Source organism: Scyliorhinus torazame, chromosome 18 (genome assembly GCF_047496885.1).
Source record: "Scyliorhinus torazame isolate Kashiwa2021f chromosome 18, sScyTor2.1, whole genome shotgun sequence".
NCBI lineage: Eukaryota > Metazoa > Chordata > Chondrichthyes > Carcharhiniformes > Scyliorhinidae > Scyliorhinus > Scyliorhinus torazame.
Genome location: NC_092724.1, coordinates 20,662,238 through 20,680,918, shown reverse-complemented (window position 1 = coordinate 20,680,918; position 18,681 = coordinate 20,662,238). Strand labels below are relative to the sequence as shown.

General features: G+C 50.1%; 1 protein-coding gene across 4 annotated transcripts in view; it reads left to right on the top strand.

The window, feature by feature from the left end:
- Positions 1–18,681, top strand: part of LOC140395019 (3',5'-cyclic-AMP phosphodiesterase 4C-like) — a 762,139-nt gene that overhangs the window by 631,991 nt on the left and 111,467 nt on the right. The window lies entirely within an intron of this gene.

The following is an 18,681-nucleotide window of genomic DNA, read 5'->3' as shown; positions in this document are numbered from 1 at the left end:
CTATGATAGGCACAGTGAGAGAGCACTTTGGGCTTGCTGGGGGTGGGAGGGGGGAATAGGCCATGGTTCTCTGTACAGTAGAGAGAACATTGGGGCTGGGAGATTGAGGAGGAGCCGCAGGTTGGAAATCTCTCGCATCTTTGCTCCAGCCATCATTGAGGCAAGCTTTTTACTCTTTCATATTAGGTGGGCATAGCTGGCTAGGCCAGCATTTATTGGCCATCCCTAATTGCCCTTGAGAAAGTGGTGGTGAGCTGCCTTCTTGAACCGCTGCAGTCCGTGTGGTGTAGGTACACCCAGAGTGATGTTCGAGAGTGAGTTCCAAGTATTGACCCAGGGGCAGTGAAGGAATGGCCAATATATTTCCACATCAGGTCGGTGTATGAACCCAGTGTGGGCAGAAGAGCAGTGAACGCAGTGTGAAGCAGTGGACACAGTGTGGAGCAGTGGACACAGTGTGGAGCAGTGAACCCAGTGTGGAGCAGTGAACCCAGTGTGGAGCAGTGAACCCAGTGTGGAGCAGTGAACCCAGTGTGGAGCAGTGAACCCAGTGTGGAGCAGTGAACCCAGTGTGGAGCAGTGAACCCAGTGTGGAGCAGTGAACCCAGTGTGGAGCAGTGAACCCAGTGTGGAGCAGTGAACCCAGTGTGGAGCAGTGAACCCAGTGTGGAGCAGTGAACCCAGTGTGGAGCAGTGAACCCAGTGTGGAGCAGTGAACCCAGTGTGGAGCAGTGAACCCAGTGTGGAGCAGTGAACCCAGTGTGGAGCAGTGGACCCAGTGTGGAGCAGTGGACCCAGTGTGGAGCAGTGGACCCAGTGTGGAGCAGTGGACCCAGTGTGGAGCAGTGCACCCAGTGTGGAGCAGTGCACCCAGTGTGGAGCAGTGCACCCAGTGTGGAGCAGTGCACCCAGTGTGGAGCAGTGCACCCAGTGTGGAGCAGTGCACCCAGTGTGGAGCAGTGCACCCAGTGTGGAGCAGTGCACCCAGTGTGGAGCAGTGCACCCAGTGTGGAGCAGTGCACCCAGTGTGGAGCAGTGAACCCAGTGTGAAGCAGTGAACCCAGTGTGGAGCAGTGAACCCAGTGTGGAGCAGTGAACCCAGTGTGGAGCAGTGAACCCAGCGTGGAGCAGTGAACCCAGCGTGAAGCAGTGAACCCAGCGTGCAGCAGTGAACACAGCGTGGAGCAGTGAACCCAGTGTGGAGCAGTGAACCCAGTGTGGAGCAGTGAACCCAGTGTGGAGCAGTGAACACAGTGTGGAGCAGTGAACACAGTGTGGAGCAGTGAACACAGCGTGGAGCAGTGAACCCAGCGTGGAGCAGTGGACCCAGCGTGGAGCAGTGGACCCAGCGTGGAGCAGTGGACCCAGCGTGGAGCAGTGGACCCAGCGTGGAGCAGTGGACCCAGCGTGGAGCAGTGGACCCAGCGTGGAGCAGTGGACCCAGCGTGGAGCAGTGGACCCAGCGTGGAGCAGTGGACCCAGCGTGGAGCAGTGGACCCAGCGTGGAGCAGTGGACCCAGCGTGGAGCAGTGGACCCAGCGTGGAGCAGTGGACCCAGCGTGGAGCAGTGGACCCAGCGTGGAGCAGTGGACCCAGCGTGGAGCAGTGGACCCAGCGTGGAGCAGTGGACCCAGCGTGGAGCAGTGGACCCAGCGTGGAGCAGTGGACCCAGCGTGGAGCAGTGGACCCAGCGTGGAGCTGTGCACCCAGCGTGGAGCAGTGCACCCAGCGTGGAGCAGTGCACCCAGCGTGGAGCAGTGCACCCAGCGTGGAGCAGTGAACCCAGCGTGGAGCAGTGAACCCAGCGTGGAGCAGTGCACCCAGCGTGGAGCAGTGCACCCAGCGTGGAGCAGTGAACCCAGCGTGGAGCAGTGAACCCAGCGTGGAGCAGTGAACCCAGCGTGGAGCAGTGCACCCAGCGTGGAGCAGTGAACCCAGCGTGGAGCAGTGAACCCAGCGTGGTGCAGTGAACCCAGTGTGCAGCTGTGAACCCAGTGTGGAGCAGAGCAGGAGGAGAGCAGTGAACCCAGTGTGGAGCAGTGAACCCAGTGTGGAGCAGTGAACCCAGTGTGGAGCAGTGAACCCAGTGTGGAGCACAGCAGGAGGAGAGCAGTGGACCCAGTGTGGAGCAGTAAACCCAGTGTGGAGCAGTGCACCCAGTGGGGAGCAGTGAACCCAGTGTGGAGCAGTGCACCCAGTCTGGAGCACAGCAGGAGGAGAGCAGTGAACCCAGTGTGGAGCAGTGAACCCAGTGTGGAGCAGTGAACCCAGTGTGGAGCAGTGCACCCAGTGTGGAGCAGTGCACCCAGTGTGGAGCACAGCAGGAGGAGAGCAGTGGACCCAGTGTGCCCAGCACGGATGCGATGGGCCAAAGGGCCTCTTTCCATGCTGTAAAACTCTGACTGCATTACTCTCTATGACGTTATGGCATCCCACTGCTGGCCAAGAACAAGAGATGTTCATCAAGAACAGGGAGGCCTCCGCGCACGCTGGAAGGAGTACATCAAAGGTTTAAGAGACTCTGTCTTCAATGTGAGTGTCCTCGACTCCATCCCTCAGCATGCTACCCGCCACCATCTCAGCACAACCTCAACCAGGTCGAATGGCCCATCCGACAGCCAGGGAACAACGAGGCATCAGGAGCAGATGGAATCCCCGCCAAAGCTCTAAAACATGGCAGAGAAGCACAATTGGCTTGAATACATGACCTCATTTACCTCACCTGGAGGGAGAAGACCTTGCCAGTAGATCTCCGAGATGCTGCAATCATGACAATCTTCAAGACAGGTGAGCAGTCCGACTGCAGTAACTACAGAGGAGTTTCCCTGCTGTTGGCCACAGGAAAGATCATCGCCATAATCCTCCTTAATCACCATCTCCCTGTGGCTGATACGCTCCTCCCAGAGTCGCAATGCAGACTCTGCCCACTAAGGGGCACCTACAAGAGACATGCACCAACCCTTGTACGTGGCCTTCATTTACCTCACAAAAACCTTCGACGCTTTCAACCACAAGGGATTATGGAACATTCTTTTTGTAGACCACAGAGTTTTTAAAAGGAAATAAAGTTTTATTGCAATAACTATTATTCACACAGCAAGAACGATCCCAGCCGGGACTCTCCTGTCAGTACCGACATTATACAGAAAATAGTTATACATGGTTTATGGTTCCCCACCCCCTTTAATGGGGGATCCCTTATTCGGCGAGGCTCGTGGGGAGCAAGTCCCGTGCGGGTTATGACTTTCCAGGGTGTTTCAAGGACACCCTCCGTTTCGTGGCCCCCAAAAGTTTTTCGCCATCTTCTGCCTGCTCCATGGTGACATACAAGCCGTGATCCTGACCGATGGATGCAACACCCACACAATTCATGTTCGGACTGGAGTTAAACAAGCCTGCGCCACCTCACTGACCTCCTCGACCTTCCTTGCTGCAATGCTCAATCTCACCCTCGGCAAGCTCCCCGCTCGAGTCCAGCTAAACTTCAGAACAAATGGCAATCTGTTCAACCTCCGCCAACTGCAGGTCAAATCCGAGGTCATCCCATCCTCTGTCCTTGAACTGCAGAATGCAGGTGATGCTTGCACCTGTGCACACTCGGAGGCTGAGCTCCAAACCGTCGTCAACACCGTCACACAGCGTATAAAACAGCATGGGCCTCACACTAAACATCAACAAGCCGAAGGTCCTTTACCAACCTGCCCTTGCCACCCAGAATGTCGGAAATCAACAGGATCCACACTGCTTTCGGTGTATCAACTCTGCCTTTGGTCACCTGGGGTAGAGCGTGTTTGAAGACCAGGATCTCAGACCAGCACCAAACTCATGGCTTAAAGAGACGTGGGGATATCCACTCGCCCATAGGGCTATGGACAGCACCTCAAAACCCTGGAGAAGTACCACCAGCGCTGCCTCCACATGACCCTGCCAATCCATTGGCAGGGTAGGCACGCCAACATCAGCGTTCTCACTCAGGCCAATATCCCCAGCGTCGGAGCACGATCAGCTCCACTGGGCGGGCCACATCGCCCGCATGCCTGAGTCCCGAGACAAGCGATCTACGCGGAGTTCTGATAAAGCAAGTGAGCCCCAGGAGGGCAGAGGACATGCTTCAAGGACACCCTCAAAGCCTCCTTGACAAAGCGTAACACCCCCACTGACACCTGGCCCAAGAGCGGCCGAAGTGGAGGAAAAGCACCCAGAGCTTCATCTCCAAGAACCAACTAAAGCCAAGTGTCGACAGTGAAAAAGCCACGTGCACCCCCCCCCCCCCCCCCCCCCCCCCGGGCACCCACCCACTGGCTACTCCGACCACCATCTGCCCCACCTGGGACACAGACTGTAGGTCACACATTGGAATTCTCAGTCTCCTGGGAGCTCCCGTTTTATTGTGGAAGTAAGTCATCCTCGACTCCCGAGGGATTGACTAAGATAGAAAAAGAATTGCAGGAGCACAGAGATCTCGGGGCATTGTGAGGCTGGAAGAAGTCTCTTGTAAAGGACAGCACTTCTGACATTGTAGCACTCTGTCTGGAGTATCAAGTTAGATTGTGGCCTCAAACCCTCCGGGAAGCTTGAAATTGCAGCCCTCGAACTCCGACTATTACCAAATGAGCATTTGAGCTCATAATGCAAATACATATCTATAATAATAGCTTTTATTACCCTGTATAATGTAACATTCCAGCTTTTTGCAATTTCTCTCATTGTGTATGATTATCGATCCCATCGTATGAAATGTTGATATACGTATATCGTACAGTAGCTCGATAAACGAGCATTAGGAGCTCAAAACGAATGTCCCAAGTAAGTTGGGAAGGATTTGAAATTGTGTACGGTTAACATTCGGAATAACCCTGGGCAGCACATTATCATGAAGAGATTAACTCTGCTTCTTCAGTTAATTCTTCAGTCCGATCTTTATCTTGTTCACCCACATTCTCCTGACATCCCATGCATTGCGTTTCATACCTTGTTTCCATCCCAGCTCCTTCTAATCTTTCTCAAAATCATCAGCTCGTTGGGCAGTTTGAACATGCGGAATGACATCTCTGGCTTTTGTTATCGGAAAGGATTTTGAGACAGAAATATTGACGCAAAGTGCAATTCGTGTGAACCCATCCCCTGGGATTAGTTAACCGCTTAATTAATCAAGATTGCGCCACGCTGAGATGGAACTTTGTGCTATTATCACAGACCATTGCCAGTTTTCCTGAGAGGAGACTGGTTCTGGGGCAGTGTGTTAGACACTAACTACCGAACCTGTTGAATCCAGCTCAAACTGAGCCAATTGCAATGTCCTCTAGTTAATAATCTGAAGTGAGAAGATGTAAAGCAATTTCAAGCAAATTCCCACTAGGTTGACATTCAAAAGACTAGAACAATGCATAATTATGTTACTAATTGCTTAAAATTCAACAGTTCTTTGAGTGCCAGTGCAATGGGACATGGGAATGGAATGGAGTGGAGTAGCCGACACATGTTAAAGCACAGTGTCGGAGAGCTCAAAGCTAATGTGACTCCAGTGCATACAATCTTGTGATTAAAGCCAGGGAACAGTTTCCTGCATCAACCTCATCAACTGAAGCACAGGCTCCACTGGGAGCTCCTCGAGGCAATTGATGTAGAACATTCCAACCACCAGTTCATGCCTTTGGGACCCAACTCCACCCACAAGACCATGTCAAACTCACGTTGGAGAAATGAACCACTCACTAAAATGCTCAGTGATCAATGAAACTCCCATATTAATGGGATTAGGGATGTTAATATTAAACCTATACATTATCTGCAGAAGACGTTGTCCTATGGGCCCACTATCAGATTAATGTTAAATATTTAAATTAAATTAAATTTAAACACGGTTTTATCCCAGTGAAATACTTTACATAAAATGATTTCAAAGTCATGAAACTTATTAATTGAAGCTGATTGAGGAATCAGGTTACCAGCCAAAATATCCTGCCATTTATTTTAAGTTATCTCTTCCTCTGTTCCATTGTATCACTGCTCTGATACAGTAGCAACATGTTGGGCGGGATTCTCCGACCCCACGCTGGGTCGGAGAATCGCCGGGGGCTGGCGTGAATCCCGCCCCCGCCGTGTCCCGAAGTCTCCGCCACCAGAGATTCGGCGGGGGCGGGAATAACACCACGCCGGTCGGCGGGCCCACCCCCGCCGATTCTCCGGCCCGCTGCTGGAATGCCTGCCCCGCCAGCGTGGATTAAACCACCTTTTGAATGGCGGGACAAGGCGGCACGGGCAGGCTCCGGGGTCCTGGGGGGGGGCGCGGGGCGATCTGTGCCGGGGGGGTGCCCCCACGGTGGCCTGGCCCGCGATCGGGGCCCACCGATCCGCGGGCGGGCCTGTGCCGTGGGGGCACTCTTTTTCTTCCGCCTTCGCCATGGTCTTCACTATGGCGGAGACCCCCTCCCCTGTGCATGTGCGGGGATGACGTTAGCAGCCGCTGACGCTCCCGCGTATGCGTCGTCCGGCGAAGACCTTCCGGCCCAGGCTGGCGTGGCGCCAAAGGCCTTTCCCGCCAGCCGGCGGAGCGTAAACCACTCCGGCGCGGGCCTATCCCCTCAAGGTGAGGGCTTGGCCCCTAAAGGTGCGGAGACTAAAGGGGCGGCCCGACGCCAGAGTGGTTCCCGCCACTCCATTACGCCGGAAACCCCCGCCCCGCCGGGTAGGGGAGAATCCCGCCCAAAGCCTCTTTCACATGATATTCACGTGGTATCACATGAATTTTTTTTCCATTTGTTTTTTGTTTACAGTATAAAAATGTAACCAAGAGGCTCCGGCCTTCACCTTTTTGCCCAATAAACCTGATTTGAGTTTTTTTAAATCTCCTGAATGACTCTCAATGATAAATACCATCAACTGCAACTGGACCTTGTGGTGTTAGGGTTGTCAACCCCCCCGAATTCCCCTGGAGTCTCCAGGAACTAGTGATTGGCTTTCAGGACACTACAGCGAGCAAAGCCCTGGGAGAAAAATGATAATGTTGTGTCCCTTCTCTTTTGAACAGTGTCATTATTTAGAACAATATTGAAAATGCGGAAAATTTGACCAACCGTCAAGATTCATCCAACCCCGTCTCTGTTCTTTGTCCAATTGGTTGTGGGAAGGCAGGATTGTGGTGAGGATAGACAGACCAAATAGCTAATAGCGAGAGTTCAGGACGCGGGGTGGTTGGAGGTCATGTGGCGAACCTCCTGAAATATGGCCAAGGCGAACTGGCAATTCCGCTTGAGGTGACATCGCTGGAAATGAGTGAATGACTAACCGCTCCTCGTCGCTGATAAGAGAGGTGTGGAGTTGTACATGTGCTTCACTGTGAGCTCTGCTGGGAAATGCCCAGGCCCAGCAGTCAGGGACCCATCCCAGCATGACTCGACATCTCTTTTTACAGAGGAGTAAAGCAACTGGGTTGCGAGGTGCAAATGGCCACCGCCTCAAGAACTGAGGGCTTCTTGGGTTGAGGGTCAGTCACTCTGTCGTGAGAAAAAGCAAACTGTGAACTAACCAAATGCAAGGAGATGTCTGCACATTGACACCCCTAATGTCTCCAGTAACCAAAAGTAACCACCAGGGAGCGAGCACTTCCAAATTGCTAAGAAGGAAATATAGGTTCCTTTATTCTGTTGCTAGTCATCATTAGATACGGTGTGCTAAGGATACCTGGGGTCAAGGCCACTGCCAGGAACCAATGGTGTTTTTTTATATTTGTTCACGTGGGGCATCGCAGGCTGTGCCAGCATTCATTGCCCATCCCTCATTGCCCTTGAGGGAGCATTTACAAGTCAACCACATTGCTGTGGGTCTGTAGTCACATGTAGGCCAGACCAGGTAAGGATGGCAGATTTCCTTCCCTAAAGGACATTAGTGAACCAGGTGGGTTTTTACGATAATCGACAATGGTTTCATGGTCATAATTAGACTTTTAATTCCAGATTTTTATTTAATACAAATTTCACCATCTGCAGTGGCGGGATTGGGACCTGGGGCTCTGGTTTACTAGTCCAGTGACAATACCGCTACGCCGCCACCTCCCCACGTTCAATCCAATATTCTCTAATTCTGATTTAGTGCCATTTCTTTGTGATCAGTGTATTATCGATAACTTTGATGTTAACTTTCAAAACAGTGATGTCAAATGTTATAATAACTCGAGTCACACTTAATATTCAAGAAAACCAAGATTAAAAGAACTTGCATATCTGTGGCACTATTCACTGCCTCAGGATGTCCCAGTGTTTTCCAGTGAATGAGGCACTGTTTGAAGTACAGTTGTAATGTAGGGAGTGTGGCAGCCAGTTTTCAGCCAAGTTCCCACTTTGTTTTAGTGATGATGTTTGAAGAATAAATTTTGTCCCAAGCCACCTTCGCTTCTTCCAAATCATGGCTTGGAATCTTTAACATCCATCTAAGAGAGCAGATAGGCCTCAATTTAACGTCTCATTCAAAAGCACCTCTGACAGCACAGCCCTCCCTCAGTAGTGCACTGGGAGTGTCAGACTGGACTATCATAGAATTCCTACAGAGCAGAAGGAGGCCATTCAGCCCATCGAGTCTGCACTGACCCTCTGAAAGAGCTCCTAACCTAGCCCACTAGGCCGGCCCTATCCCCGTAACCCCATCTAATCTACATATCTTTGGACACTAAGGGGCAATTTAGCATGGCCAATCAACCTAACCTTTGGGCAGTAGGTGGAAACTGGAGCACCCGGAGGAAACCCACGCAGACATGGGGAGAAAGTGCAAACTCCACTCCACACAGACAGTCACCCCAGGCCGGAATTGAACCCAGGTCACTGGTGCTGTGAGGCAGCAGTGCTAACCACTGTGCCACCATGCCGCCCATGGCGTGTTTGTATCTCCCGAGTAGGACTTGAACAACTAATTCGGAGGTATGAATCTGAGCCATGGTGATGAGTGAATCAACCTGAATAGTGCTGTGGCCAGAGAGGTTCTGGACAAAATGTCAGTGTAATGATTGCCCTGGCTTTCTGTGTTGTTGCCACTAGTACATTGCATTTTGTTAAATGGAAGGATACCAATATCAGTAGTGTTCTGTAGAATCTTTTAGGAATGCTATGAATTGATGACTCAGCTGGGACGACAGTAGAGGTGACACAATTGCCCTCTCTTACCCTGACACAGGAGGTCAGCTGATCACCATGGAATCTGTACCCTAGCAGCAAGAATCCTTGAGAGAGGAGCGGGATGAATCTGAGTCAGGGAGGGGTGTATTGGGAACGCTTTGAATGCTAGTCCTTCGCATTTCAGTCAAACCCTTGGCACTTGTACAGCCCCCCAAAACCAAGGCACCTAAAACAAGCTCCAATCTGGCACGTGCCTCCTTCGCCCACTGTCCAAAACCTGACCTCCTCTTGGGCTGTTGGTTAAGAAGCTTCAAAGTCAGGGGCTGAGAAGATTCATGTGAGAGTGGCTGGATTATTGTTAATTGTCGTATGTTCCTTTATCCCTGCGTCTTGTCGTATTAATCCTGTGATGTGTTTTTGTCCTTTTTTTTCTGTTCTGTTTCGCTAACTCAATGCAGAGGCCAGAAGTAAGTTGTGTTTGATTTTATAATCTTACTGTTCCTTTTGCATGGGGAGTGGGGTACGATGATTAGGAGCTTGTGTGTGGCAGTAGGAACCAATCGGACAGGTATGCCTGTGCCCTCACCATGCCCCTCCTACCCTGCTCATCCAATGCGGCTGCCCTGCCCTGTAAGAAAGTATGTTCTCCAGATGTGCCAACATGTTCTTGTCTCGCAATCGAATCCAAGAGTGAAGTCAAAGTTGAAAATTTCAAATTGAATTCATAGAAACAACAGTGGGTTGGAGGTGGGGGTGGAGGGAAATGGGAGCCACCATCTTGCGGCAGGGAGGGAAACAGAAACCACCCGATGAGATGGTCCGTGGTACATCCATACTAATTCCAAAATGGTTCCTACAGGCCTGATGGGGCTAATTTCCAATATACTTCCTCGTACATTGGCGGAGTAATGGGTGAAAGGGATAATCTTTGACATAGACTGTGCCAGCCTTAAATTTCCAATTCTAAATCCCAGCAAGTCTCCTCACCAAAATCTTATTACATCCAGGTCCCCCCCCCCCCCCCTCCCCCCCTCCCCCCCACCCCCCCACCCCCCCCTACCCTAGGGCCTTTTTACACATCAAACTCTATTGAATACCGATCCCGGTCCATTTTACATAGCCAGCACTCATCCCGCTGTCCCTCGATTGAAAGGCTAAACAGTTGGGCCCTGAATTATGGACTACTGGACACGTATATGCTGCCCACTATTCTGCGCCCATGTGTTTCACTGCTACACTGTGTGCCTGGTCTCACTAGCAGCACAGAGACTTGTGAAATGTGCCCCTCTACGTGGCTTCACATAAGCTAAGGTCAACAAAGAACGTTCATGTGTGGAGATCAAAGCAGGAAATGTACACGTGCAAAGTAACCAGGTAGTGGGCCATCGTTCAATCACAGTCGGCATCAATAATAAACTCTTGACACTCGTTAATTTGGGGTGTAAGTGTGTCGTAACTGAGCACCATTAATGTCTCCAACATGCTCAAAACCACATTGCTCCTTAATCTAAACAAGGTATCAATGACGCACATGTTATTTCCAGGTTTAACCGTGAATACAAAATATATTAAAGGTTATGAGGAAATGGGAATTGAGCAGAAGGATCTGAGGCAGAGTTAGGACTAACACAGAGGGCGATTGGCCTTCTTCCAGGCTGAACTTTGTGTAACTTGTATTTCTATTGAATTGAAAGTTTGGTGGTCTTAGCTAATCACAAACTAAATGCCCCTGAGTGACTGAGAAGCCAAGGGCCTGAGAGCGAGGCCTGCACTTGTAGAGTGAGTCTGTCCATTGAGGTAACTCTCAGATTAGGGGAGGGCAGGACGATACTTATTCTCACAAGACGCTTGAGGAGAAAATAGTAACTTAATTCGCCCAGGTCTGATACCTCACTGGTAATCTGCCCAAAGCGCAGGTGTACAATAAGCAGAGACCCCCAATTAAACACAGTCAATATCTGAGCCTCCTTGGAGCTGTGGCCTGGATTGATCTGAATTCTCCTCTTTTGAATCCCCCTCTCAGTCCGATTCACATGCCCAACATTCGTCCCGCTGTCCCTGAGGGAGCATGTTGGAAGGAGCAGCAGGCACACCCATGGCACTGATGAATATCCGACTGCACGAAGTTTTTGTACTTACAGGTGTTGTCTTTAAATGTTTGCAAGTGAGCTCAGTGAGGCGGCAGTGACCGACAGTCGATTGTGCCACATTGCTGGTCAGGCAGGAGAAAGACCTGTTGGTCCAACGACTCGACCCATTGGTCTCCCGTATTAAGAAAGCACAAATGTGCCTTGGAGCCATTAAAACGTTGTCCTTGGCATCCTCACCGAGCTTCTCCTTTTGTCCCTTGTGCGAGCACATCCTCAGAGATGGGGTCCTGGTCAATGGATTCCAATGTGTCAGGGAATAGCCTCAACCACCTGACCACCTTCTGTTCTTCCTCTGCCTGTTCCATGGAGCAGAGTTTAGAGGGGAATCCACGTAGGGAAATCTCATTTTGTATCCATTCTGATTTGGCGGACGTACCTCCGCTGGAATTGGGATTGATAAACAACTGACCAAAAAAACAAAATAATATACATTTGGATGAATAAGGGCGGGGGGGATTTTAATCTAACTCACTCAGCGTGTAGAGTAATGGTTATGTTAATTAGACAATGATGTTAAGGACTTAAGAACAAAGAGCAGGAATATGCAATTCAACTCCTCAAGCTCACTCCGCCATTCAACATGATCATGGCTGATCTCCTCTCGGCCTTAACTCCACTTTCCTGCCTGTCCGGCATAACCATTCAACCCATTAAATATCTACCTCCTCCTTAAATGAATGATGATGTGACCAAGAGGTTCCAAGGGAGCAAGACAGAGAGCAACCTGTGTCCAGAGAACACTGTACTGACCATGAGGTCTTGTATGTAAATAGCTCTAAATAAATAGTTTCAAGAAAAATTAATCGGGACTTACCTCCAAGTCACTCATAGAGTAAGAGAAATCTCATCCAGCCCAGAATAACCAGACAAGTAAAGGGCAAAAGCACAAATGCGGTCACGGCCTGAAACATGGTGGGACACCCATAGCATCAGGTGGAGCGTCCTGTTAAATATCACTGTCGATTGAGTTTAGTAGAGAGTGGAATTGGGGGAGTTTGAGAGTCTAAAGCAGTATCATACCTAATTCCATCCATTTTCTTACTCTCCAATCAGATTAAAGTTGTCCCGAAGAAGAATTCTGCAAAGCTTTCACATATTGTTCCACTATCCTTAAATTTGCCCCCGCCATTCCTCCTTCCCCCAGTAACTACGGGCAGGTCAACAATTCAAGTTGGGCATAAATGAGGTGAAAATTACAACAACAAGATGAGTGAAACATTGACCAATTCATTTCGATGCGACAACCCAATAGAACGGCTGGGGTGGTGCGGGGAGCATGGGGGGAGAGGGAGAGAGGGGGGGGGGGGGGATTAACGTGAGCAGGGATCCCGTGAGATGAAAAACTCTCCAGCCTTTTGCACCCTCTCCTTCCTGAAGGTTTCCCACTGCAAGTGGGAAGAAACAGGAAAATTAAAGCAGCTTCGGCTATGATTGACGCCCGCCCGGCGAGTGACAGTGGCTCAGGAGACTGAACAACTCCGAGATTAGGGACAGAGGGAGAGGTTACCCGAGGCAAGAAAGGCCACAGGAGGAAAAGGAGAGACTACCAAGAGAGGTGAACGAGTGTTTGAACTGGAAGAACAGCATATCTGAACAGTTTGGAATGAAATCCAAACAAAATTAAGATTGCATTTGGATGCGTATGGTGGGTTTTGATCGAGTACATCCCAAGAAATCAGTTGCACCTGCTTAGGGGGGGTCAATAATAAGAGATTTACAGCAATTGACAAAAAGAAGTAGAGAAGGAGATGAGGAGAAATTGTAACAGTTGTTATGATCTGGAATGTACTGCCTCTAGGCCAGTGGAATTCAATAGTAACTTTCACCAGAGAACTGCATACATACTCGAAAGGAGAGATTTGCAGGATTAGGGGGATGAGCAGAGTGGGGAATTAGATTGCACTTTCACTGAGGCACTGACACAGTAACGCCGCCTTTGACAAAGTCATTTCAATTGTACCTCTTCTCGTCAGCCCCTAAACATCCAATCCTTTAAAATATGTATTTGTGGATTTGGAGTTGACCGAACATCTGAACATTTGGCATTTCTGACAGAAAGAGGAAGTTCGCCACCATAACAGGAAATGACCGTCAGGCCTAAACAGGAAGTTTTGATCAAAACCAAAATAAGTTTACATTTTTTGGTCAAATCCAAAACAAAACAGGAAAATGTTGGGAGGAGGGGCCAGGTGACAGGGGAGGGGTTTGAGTGCAGAAATTTACAGAACAGGAAACCTCAGAAACTAGCTCCCTTTCTTCTCATCTCATGCGGGTGGGATTTAAGACAAGCATGAGTTTTGGCTGCGTGTAGGGTGCGCGGAGTTGGGTGAATTTCTGGGTCTGTGAACCCGACCTCTAAAAATATCTCAATGAATGTCAGATTTCCGATCTGGGATGGCAGTGTTCCCTGGGAGTCGGGCCAGGCAACCCCTGAACAGTAGCCGAGGCCAGGCTGGCACAGTGATCCAGCAATGTGGGGAAGTTTAAAACAGAAAAACAGAAAACAGTGGTCCAGTCCGCACACACTCTCCATGCCACCTCACGCCCTCTGACCACCCCAAGGCCTCTCATATCCTTCATGCCATCTATGCACACCCCAAAGTTGCTGATACCCTTCTTGCCAACCTACGCCCTTCTGACCATACCCAATGGCCTTGTATAATCCTTTGACCAACTTCATGCCAACTTATGTCAATCTGTGATTATCCCCCCCGCCCCACACCCATTACCCTTTGCCCTTACACCTACCATGTCTACTCACCCTATATTCACCGTGGGTAGACATCAAGAGCCGTGCTCAGATTAAAGATAATAAAATTCCAAATGTCTATTACAGACTTATTACAGATCTAACCAAATTGCAACAGGGTTCCGTGTTGAGCACGTTTAGCCGGGTCTTTTTGCCACTCACACTGCCGAGAAAGACCCCCCAAAAGCTCAACTCGTCTATAAGGGGACCCCCCCCCCGTCCTCTCTCACCCCCCCCTCCCCCCGTGCACCCTACCTCGCACAGACAGGGCAACCTCAGGCCCGATCCCTGGCATGTGCATAATGCCAGTTTGGCACTGCCAGCCTAGTACCCTGAAAGCACCTCTGCCTGCCTGGCAGTGCCCTTGGCAGTGTCAAGGTGCCCAGGTGGCACCAGCACTGCAAGTGTGCCACCCTGCCCAGAGGCCAAACACCTAGGCATCTGATCCCCTGCGAAACACCCTCCAGTGCTGTTCCGCCTGGTCCCCCTTTGTGAGGCAGAGTACTGAACACCGCTCACCTAAGGTCTCCGAGGCAAAGGGGTTAGATCCCAACACCTCGGGTAGATCAGGCCAGCTGCAGTTTAAAGTGAGACTAGCTACTCACTCTAATATGCAGTTTTACCAAATACTGATCCCGCCCAAAATGGTGAAGCGAACCAGCTAAAACCCAGAAGAGGTCTCTCCCGGCATCCACCGGCCACATCATGCCCACGTTCAGGCAGGACACAGCCGGTAGATCGTGTCCTATATTTGAAAAAGCTCTCATTCATAAAACCAATTTACTACATTTGCATTCCTTCAACTACATTATGCCTTTATAGCTACAAACATTTTGCACAATCTCAAGTAAAAACAAGCATTGGAATTCACATTACCGCTTCTAAAACTCCATAACCACTTGAAGCTGTCAATCAAACTGAAATGGGAGGCAGCCTCCTGTGATAATGGGCAGCTGAGAAATCAGTTCTGCAGCACTAATGCAGTAAGGAAACCGTACGGAGTATGTCAACAGACACAGTGAAATATCAAGCAAACATTTTGTTTTCATGCCCCTAACAGCTTTTTTCGGCGAGTTAAGAGTTCTAAATGCTCTGACAGCTTGACAGATCCCTTTGACAGTTCATCTTGACAGTTGTTTTTGACAGTTCCACAAGGTTTCACAGTTCCAATGGGTTTATGCACTTTTTACGCACATTCATGCCTAATTTTAGGCTTTTTGAGGAGGTACATGACCTCTCCCAAAGCCTCCACCAAAAGTGTCCCGGGCCATATCCAAAGGGATACTTTACCTCTCCAAAATAGCACCTTGGCTATCCAAATGGACCCACACAGTTCCGACCTGCTCCTAATCTGCGCACCTCAAATTTCAGACACCTCTCACAGCAAAATCACCCAAGTGGGTGCAGCTGCTGATTTCAATGGCAGCTTCCTCTGTGAAAGGTGCATGCCCGAATCCCAACCCGTGCCCAATCCCGCCCCTATGAAAATGGCAGGTTCCCTGTTGCGGGGGGGGACTTTCGGATTCGGACCTCTTCTGCCTTTTGTGCCACACGGAGGGACTGTCTGTCGTGATAAAAATCCAGGCCATAAACGCGTTTTAGAAATTTCCAGATGACCTACTCCAAAAACAGCAGCAGAATTCCAAATGTAAACGGGATGGGAGCGGTAGGGGAAGCGACCCTGTGCTATATTATTAATAACATTTTCAAACTGCGTACATTCTGCACTTATCATCCAATTATTGAACCTTCGCCGAGAATAAATGCGGAAGATTTGGGAATCCAATAAAAATGATTTGTCTCTGTGTTAATTTTTTTTAAATGTTGTTATATTCTTGGCAATAATGCTGAAGATTTAGTACAGTCAGTTAGTTTCTTTAAATATTTCTGACAAGACCAACAATTATTGCCCTTCCCCTCAGTTGCCCTTGAGAAGGTGCGGATGGGCCTTCTTTTTGAACCACTGCCGTCCCACCGTGTTACAAAGATATTGATATTGTGAATATAAACCTCCCCTTAACATTCCTTGTTCCAAGTAGAATAAGTTACGAAAAAGGGGCGAGAGTAGACCATACGAGCCCCCATGGCTGCTCCTCCATGGGGGAACCTATACTTCAACTCCTTCTTCCAACCCTATCCCCATTCCCCTTGATTTAATCAACCTGAAGAGAACGATGCCAGACTCTCCACATACTGAATCCCCTCATCCCCAGCACCATTCTGGTGAAATCTCTCCCTCGTACTAACGTTTGATGCCCATAAATGAACACAATAATCCAGATGCGGCCTAACCAATGAAGGGTTAGCATAACCTCCGGGCTTCTTTATTTATAAAGCCAATGATGCTTTGTAACAGCCTGATCGACTTGTCCTGCCGTCTTCAAAGTCGTCTTTTGTTGTCTCTACCGATGCTGGAGATTCACTTCAAAACCTTCAAGCCAGTTATCGAAGGGCAGAAGAGACTAATTAAAATTTTAGATCATCGATATTTTTGGGCAACCCGCCAGGACACAAAGCCACACAACCCGGAGTGGGATGAGAACGTGGAGCTCAGCCAGTGGCTGAGGTGAATCGTATCGATACGTTTCAGTGGGAGCTGATAAACACACGAGGGAGAAAGGAACAGCAGGATAGGCTGCTGGGGTGAGATGAAGGAGGAGGCCCGTGTGCAGTGTAAACACCGGCGTGGACCAGGTGGGCCGAATGGCCTATTCCTGTGGATGAGTTTGGCAATAAAAACACCAATCAAACGGCTCAGCCAGTAAGATTTGCCTGCTTGACCTGACAATTTTCCTACGAAGGTCTATTAGGAGGAGCCGGAGGACATGGCGTTCACTGCGGACATCAATCATCATAGATTATCATAGAATTTACAGTGCAGAAGGAGGCCATTCAGCCCATCGAGTCTGCACCGGCTCTTGGAAAGAGCACCCTACCCAAGGTCAACACCTCTACCCTATCCCCATAACCCAGTTACCCCACCCAACACTAAGGGCAATTATGGACACTAAGGGCAATTTATCATGGCCAATCCACCTAACCTGCACATCTTTGGACTGTGGGAAGAAACCGGAGCACCCGGAGGAAACCCACGCACACACGGGGAGGATGTGCAGACTCCGCACAGGCAGTGACCCAAGCCGGAATCGAACCTGGGACCCTGGAGCTGTGAAGCAATTGTGCTATCCACAATGCTACCGTGCTGCCCGAACACGTGTTGCATGAACATAAGGATTGTGCAGTTAGAATTGTCTGCTCACAAGACCTTAAATTGTTGAATAAATCTCTGGCATATTCAATGTGACTTTCACTAAAAAGGATTCTCGTTTCCTTCCCAATCTCCCCTACTCATGGGAGATCATCCTGTGACTTCCTCCAGATAACCCTGACTCTTCCCAGACAACCTTGATTCTCCCCAGACAGGCTCGACTCTCTCCGGACAGCCTCGGCTCACCTCGGACAGGCTCGACTCTTCCTAGACAACCCTGACTCTCCCGGACAGGCTCGACACTCCCCAGACAGCCTCAACTCTCCCCAGACAGCCTCAGCTCTCCCCGGATAGGCTAAACTCTCCGTGGGCATTCCCGATCTCCCCAGACAACCCTGACTCTCCCCGGACATCCCCAATTCTCCCCGGACAGACTCGACTCTCCCCAGACACCCCCGACTCTCCCTGGGCATCCCCGACTCTCCCCAGACACCCCCAACTCTCCCTGGACAGCCCCAGTCTCCCCGTTTCAGAGGAAGATACTGGTAACTTGCCGTTGCTGTGGATCGACATTCCCCAGCAGGCTGCAGCCTCTCTCACTGAGGCTGACTGGGAACAGACTGGCAGATGTGCAGTTTGCCATTTGTTGTTTCCTTGGTTTATTTTAGGGTCCAATTAACTTAATAGAATAACAGAAATTAACTCAGGGCCAAATTAAAAGCGGCCGCTCCTGGTAGGGGCACTGCCCAAAAATAACAAAGAACAACGGAAACTTCACCACATCAAATCGGAATGTGAAAAGAGGCGCCAATAAAGCAATCCAACCTCTGCGGTGCCCACCCGGTACGGATTTGACGGTCCTTGGTCTGGGGAACGGCGCAGCAGTCAAGACTTATCGTGCGCTAACACCATTAAAGTTCAGGTCAGGTGAGCAGAGCAGGAGCACCGTTACAGAGGACGTGACCCACTGAGTGGGAGACAGCAATGGGGAGAGGAGAATGATCCCAGAGCCTCCAGAGGTAAAGATAAAGTTAAAGAAAGCTCGCAAGTTGGGCAGCACGGTGGCGCAGTGGGTTAGCCCTGCTGCCTCACGGCTCCGAGGTCCCAGGTTCGATCCCGGCTCTGGGTCACCGTCCGTGTGGAGTTTGCACACTCTCCCCCGTGCCTGCGTGGGTTTCGCCCCCACAACCCAAAAGATGTGCAGGCTAGGTGGATTGGCCACGCTAAATTGCCCCTTAATTGGAAAAAAATGAATTGGGTGTTCTAAGTTTTAAAAAAAAAAGCTCGCAAGTTAAGGAAAGATCTGCAAAGGGAGAAGCAAAGTGGACAGGAAAGAAGCCGTGAAGATCAAAGGAGGCAGCCGAGGGCTGGTGATCCCTTACTGCCAGCCTGTGGAGCAGTGGGGTTCAGCCTGGCATGGTCGAAGATCTGAAAGTCTTCTTGGAAGGTGAAGTGCCCGTGGACATC